The sequence below is a fragment of the Pseudophryne corroboree genome, chromosome 10, assembly GCF_028390025.1.
Source record: "Pseudophryne corroboree isolate aPseCor3 chromosome 10, aPseCor3.hap2, whole genome shotgun sequence".
Classification (NCBI taxonomy): Eukaryota; Metazoa; Chordata; class Amphibia; order Anura; family Myobatrachidae; genus Pseudophryne; species Pseudophryne corroboree.
The window spans coordinates 26753649-26760585 of NC_086453.1; positions in this window are offsets into that span (position 1 = coordinate 26753649).

Genomic DNA, 6937 nt, shown 5'->3' on the forward strand with positions numbered 1-6937 from the left:
ACAATTACGGTCAGAATCAGGTAACCGTGTATTTTTATTACAATTGAAGGTAGCATAAACTTAGTGCATTGATAAATTGAAAATATTTAACCCCCCCAATCAACAGAGCTGCCTGTATAACATATGACACTTACAAAGATTGTTCTAGACTAGGGGTGGGCAACATGCGGCCCGCGGTCCGTTCCTGCCTGGCCCGCTGTGCCCCATCAGAGTGCAATGACACGCGGCCCGACAGGCTGAGCCGCTTGTCATTGCGCTACCCTGCTCCCAGACGCGGCGCCGCTGAGGAAATCCCGGTCACGTCACAGGGTCAGCTGACCGGGATTTCCTCTGTTATGCGCTGGGCGGCACGGGGGAACAGGTAGTGAGCAAGAGCGGCGGCCAGGCCCCAAGCGCCAAGGTACAGCAGCGGCAGCAGCAAGGCATAGATTGAAAAAATTGCATAGGTCAGGCTCGTGGTCGCCCCTCACTTCCCCCAGCTGAGAGCTCAGCCTCAGGTCAGTGTGTGGAGGGGGTGTTGGATACCGGCTGCTGTGTGTATAGGAGGGTGTCGGATACCGGCTGCTGTGTGTGGAATGGGGGAGGGGGTGTCGGATGCTGGCTGTTGTATGTGGAGTGAGAGAGGGGGCTGTCAAATGCAGTGGGTGGGGGGTCTCTCTGGCTGCAGCTATACTGAAAGGGGGTATCTCTTTGGCCACTGTTATGTACTGGAGGGATGATGGACTGGGGTGCTGGATGCTGCCTGTTGTGTGCTGTGGGGGAGAGGAAAGGGGGTGTATTGTGATTGTGACTCCAGCCACTGCTCTGTACTGGAGTGGGAGGTAATGTTGGCCACTGCTGTGAGTTTGGAAGACGGGGGTTGTGTAGGATGGCTGCTGTGTGTGATGGTGGGGTGTGCTTACCGCTAAGGTTGGGGATCAAGGGTAAAGGGGGGTATAACAAGGGGGGCCCCCAGAGATATCAGTGTATCGGGCCCCAATAATTCTGTTGCCAGCCCTGGCGGTGGTCAGTGACTGAGGAGAAGAACGCACTGGGGAGAAGGAGGAGGGAGGGGGAGCCGCAGCAGCACTGTGTAATTGGTGGAGGTGCTGCTGCTGCTGTCCCTCTGCTTCACCATAGGCTGCCCTCCGCCGCTGTAAATGCTGGGAAGCGTATCCCAGCATTCGCAGCGGTGGAGAACAGCCTATGGTGAAGCAGAGGGACAGCAGCAGCAGAGCCTCCACCAATTACACAGCGCTGCTGCGGCTCCCTCCTCCCCTCCCTCCTTACCCGGGATCTCTGCAGAAGCTGCACCGAGGAGCCTGAGCCAGCGGAGAGAGTAAGTATAATTCTTTCTTTCTTTCTCTTTCTTTCTTTCTTGTCTGCCGTAATGTGTAAAAACGGGGGCGCTGTCTGCTGTAATGTGTAAAAAAGGGCACGCTGTCTGCCGTAATGTGTAAAAAAAGCCACGCTGTCTGCCATAATGTGTAGAAAAGGGCACGCTGTCTGCCGTAATGTGTAAAAAGGCGTACGCTGTCTGCCGTAATGTGTAAAAAAGGGCACGCTGTCTTCCGTAATGTGTAAAAAGGGGGACGCTGTCTGCCGTAATGTGTAAAAAGGGGACGCTGTCTGCCGTAATGTGTAAAAAGGGGACGCTGTCTGCCGTAATGTGTAAAAAGGGGACGCTGTCTGCCGTAATGTGCAAAAAGGGGGACGCTGTCTGCCGTAATGTGTAAAAAGAGGGACGCTGTCTGCTGTAATGTGTAAAAAGGGGATTTTTTGGTGTATTTTGTGTGTGGCCCTCGACTATTCGCTGTAAGTGTTAAGCGGCCCCCCAGCTGAAATAATTTCCCACCCCTGTTCTAGACACTAGTTTTACTGCAAATCAGATGTCTCTTAAAGTAAATTTTCAAACTCATAATTCATTATTTGTCTGCAGATTTATATAAAAAAAAAATAAAGCTGAAGAATGCTGCTTGATGTCTGCTGCTTGCAAAAGTATTCAATCCTTGCAGAGGAGAACTTGGTAGAACATCCTTTTCTGCAGTAACAGCTGTAAGGGCCTGATTACATTTTGTACACACATGCCTATACAGCTGCGAATCTTTAGGCTATGGAATTGGTAATAATCGCAAGTGAAGCTGCTCCATAGTAAAGAAGGTAGACGCCCACTGGAGCCATTGTAAAGTCATAGGTAACTGCGTACACATACAATAACCATGCAATAATGAGGAACATCAACTGCTCACCTAGCTCTATGGCCACACAGACTGGACGTGGCAGTAGCGACAATGACGCCATGATTCTCTACGTACTTGATCACAGCTGACTGCAGATATACACCGCGGAAATGGCCATGACCCGCCTGCTTTTTTCTTACACTCTTCGTTACCTCGCCCCAAACGGTCCCTTCCTGTCAATCACTCTCCAATTAAATTTTCACTGTGAGCGGCATTCAGCGGTGCAAGTGTGGGGGTATGGTGTGGTACGGCGTACAGTACCACTAAGAAATATGTTGCAGGTATGCCGAACAAACCACTGCCGCACTGTCTTTCTCTAACGTCCTAGTGGATGCTGGGGACTCCGTAAGGACCATGGGGAATAGACGGGCTCCGCAGGAGACTGGGCACTCTAAGAAAGATTTAGTACTACTGGTGTGCACTGGCTCCTCCCTCTATGCCCCTCCTCCAGACCTCAGTTAGAATCTGTGCCCGACCAGAGCTGGGTGCTTTTAGTGGGCTCTCCTGAGCTTGCTAATAAGAAAGTATTTTAGTTAGGTTTTTTAATTTCAGAGAGCTTCTGCTGGCAACAGACTCTCTGCTACGAGGGACTGAGGGGAGAGAAGCAAACTTACTAACTGCGGCTAGGTTGCGCTTTTTAGGCTACTGGACACCATTAGCTCCAGAGGGATCGAACACAGGACCTGACCATGTCGTCCGTTCCCGGAGCCGCGCCGCCGTCCCCCTCGCAGGGCCAGAAGACAGAAGCCTGACGAAGCAAGAAGACATCGAAAACGGCGGCAGAAGACTCCTGTCTTCACATGAGGTAGCGCACAGCACTGCAGCTGTGCGCCATTGATCCCGCATTACAACCACACACTCCGGTCACTGTAGGGCGCAGGGGGGGGGGGGGGCGCCCTGGGCAGCAATTAAGTACCTCCTGGCAAAAGCAGCATATATTAGAGATGAGCGCCGGAAATTTTTCGGGTTTTGTGTTTTGGTTTTGGGTTCGGTTCCGCGGCCGTGTTCTGGGTTCGACCGCGTTTTGGCAAAACCTCACCGAATTTTTTTTGTCGGATTCGGGTGTGTTTTGGATTCGGGTGTTTTTTTCAAAAAACCCTAAAAAACAGCTTAAATCATAGAATTTGGGGGTCATTTTGATCCCAAAGTATTATTAACCTCAAAAACCATAATTTACACTCATTTTCAGTCTATTCTGAATACCTCACACCTCACAATATTATTTTTAGTCCTAAAATTTGCACCGAGGTCGCTGTGTGAGTAAGATAAGCGACCCTAGTGGCCGACACAAACACCGGGCCCATCTAGGAGTGGCACTGCAGTGTCACGCAGGATGTCCCTTCCAAAAAACCCTCCCCAAACAGCACATGACGCAAAGAAAAAAAGAGGCGCAATGAGGTAGCTGACTGTGTGAGTAAGATAAGCGACCCTAGTGGCCGACACAAACACCGGGCCCATCTAGGAGTGGCACTGCAGTGTCACGCAGGATGGCCCTTCCAAAAAACCCTCCCCAAACAGCACATGACGCAAAGAAAAAAAGAGGCGCAATGAGGTAGCTGACTGTGTGAGTAAGATAAGCGACCCTAGTGGCCGACACAAACACCGGGCCCATCTAGGAGTGGCACTGCAGTGTCACGCAGGATGTCCCTTCCAAAAAACCCTCCCCAAACAGCACATGACGCAAAGAAAAAAAGAGGCGCAATGAGGTAGCTGACTGTGTGAGTAAGATAAGCGACCCTAGTGGCCGACACAAACACCGGGCCCATCTAGGAGTGGCACTGCAGTGTCACGCAGGATGTCCCTTCCAAAAAACCCTCCCCAAACAGCACATGACGCAAAGAAAAAAAGAGGCGCAATGAGGTAGCTGACTGTGTGAGTAAGATAAGCGACCCTAGTGGCCGACACAAACACCGGGCCCATCTAGGAGTGGCACTGCAGTGTCACGCAGGATGTCCCTTCCAAAAAACCCTCCCCAAACAGCACATGACGCAAAGAAAAAAAGAGGCGCAATGAGGTAGCTGACTGTGAGTAAGATAAGCGACCCTAGTGGCCGACACAAACACCGGGCCCATCTAGGAGTGGCACTGCAGTGTCACGCAGGATGTCCCTTCCAAAAAACCCTCCCCAAACAGCACATGACGCAAAGAAAAAAAGAGGCGCAATGAGGTAGCTGACTGTGTGAGTAAGATAAGCGACCCTAGTGGCCGACACAAACACCGGGCCCATCTAGGAGTGGCACTGCAGTGTCACGCAGGATGGCCCTTCCAAAAAACCCTCCCCAAACAGCACATGACGCAAAGAAAAAGAAAAGAAAAAAGAGGTGCAAGATGGAATTGTCCTTGGGCCCTCCCACCCACCCTTATGTTGTATAAACAGGACATGCACACTTTAACCAACCCATCATTTCAGTGACAGGGTCTGCCACACGACTGTGACTGATATGACGGGTTGGTTTGGACCCCCCCCAAAAAAGAAGCAATTAATCTCTCCTTGCACAAACTGGCTCTACAGAGGCAAGATGTCCACCTCATCATCATCCTCCGATATATCACCGTGTACATCCCCCTCCTCACAGATTATCAATTCGTCCCCACTGGAATCCACCATCTCAGCTCCCTGTGTACTTTGTGGAGGCAATTGCTGCTGGTCAATGTCTCCGCGGAGGAATTGATTATAATTCATTTTAATGAACATCATCTTCTCCACATTTTCTGGATGTAACCTCGTACGCCGATTGCTGACAAGGTGAGCGGCGGCACTAAACACTCTTTCGGAGTACACACTTGTGGGAGGGCAACTTAGGTAGAATAAAGCCAGTTTGTGCAAGGGCCTCCAAATTGCCTCTTTTTCCTGCCAGTATAAGTACGGACTGTGTGACGTGCCTACTTGGATGCGGTCACTCATATAATCCTCCACCATTCTTTCAATGTTGAGAGAATCATATGCAGTGACAGTAGACGACATGTCCGTAATCGTTGTCAGGTCCTTCAGTCCGGACCAGATGTCAGCATCAGCAGTCGCTCCAGACTGCCCTGCATCACCGCCAGTGGGTGGGCTCGGAATTCTGAGCCTTTTCCTCGCACCCCCAGTTGCGGGAGAATGTGAAGGAGGAGATGTTGACAGGTCGCGTTCCGCTTGACTTGACAATTTTCTCACCAGCAGGTCTTTCAACCCCAGCAGACTTGTGTCTGCCGGAAAGAGAGATCCAAGGTAGGTTTTAAATCTAGGATCGAGCACGGTGGCCAAAATGTAGTGCTCTGATTTCAACAGATTGACCACCCGTGAATCCTTGTTAAGCGAATTAAGGGCTCCATCCACAAGTCCCACATGCCTAGCGGAATCGCTCCGTGTTAGCTCCTCCTTCAATGTCTCCAGCTTCTTCTGCAAAAGCCTGATGAGGGGAATGACCTGACTCAGGCTGGCAGTGTCTGAACTGACTTCACGTATGGCAAGTTCAAAGGGCTTCAGAACCTTGCACAACGTTGAAATCATTCTCCACTGCACTTGAGACAGGTGCATTCCACCTCCTATATCGTGCTCAATTGTATAGGCTTGAATGGCCTTTTGCTGCTCCTCCAACCTCTGAAGCATATAGAGGGTTGAATTCCACCTCGTTACCACTTCTTGCTTCAGATGATGGCAGGGCAGGTTCAGTAGTTTTTGGTGGTGCTCCAGTCTTCTGTACGTGGTGCCTGTACGCCGAAAGTGTCCCGCAATTCTTCTGGCCACCGACAGCATCTCTTGCACGCCCCTGTCGTTTTTTAAAAAATTCTGCACCACCAAATTCAAGGTATGTGCAAAACATGGGACGTGCTGGAATTTGCCCATATTTAATGCACACACAATATTGCTGGCGTTGTCCGATGCCACAAATCCACAGGAGAGTCCAATTGGGGTAAGCCATTCCGCGATGATCTTCCTCAGTTGCCGTAAGAGGTTTTCAGCTGTGTGCGTATTCTGGAAAGCGGTGATACAAAGCGTATCCTGCCTAGGAAAGAGTTGGCGTTTGCGAGATGCTGCTACTGGTGCCGCCGCTGCTGTTCTTGCAGCGGGAGTCCATACATCTACCCAGTGGGCTGTCACAGTCATATAGTCCTGACCCTGCCCTGCTCCACTTGTCCACATGTCCATGGTTAAGTGGACATTGGGTACAACTGCATTTTTTAGGACACTGGTGAGTCTTTTTCTGACGTCCGTGTACATTCTCGGTATCGCCTGCCTAGAGAAGTGGAACCTAGACGGTATTTGGTAACGGGGGCACACTGCCTCAATAAATTGTCTAGTTCCCTGTGAACTAACGGCGGATATCGGATGCACGTCTAACACCAACATAGTTGTCAAGGCCTCAGTTATCCGCTTTGCAGCAGGATGACTGCTGTGATATTTCATCTTCCTCGCAAAGGACTGTTGGACAGTCAATTGCTTACTGGAAGTAGTACAAGTGGGCTTACGACTTCCCCTCTGGGATGACCATCGACTCCCAGCAGCAACAACAGCAGCGCCAGCAGCAGTAGGCGTTACACGCAAGGATGCATCGGAGGAATCCCAGGCAGGAGAGGACTCGTCAGAATTGCCAGTGACATGGCCTGCAGGACTATTGGCATTCCTGGGGAAGGAGGAAATTGACACAGATTGAGTTGGTGGGGTGGTTTGCGTGAGCTTGGTTACAAGAGGAAGGGATTTACTGGTCAGTGGACTGCTTCCGCTGTCGGCCAAAG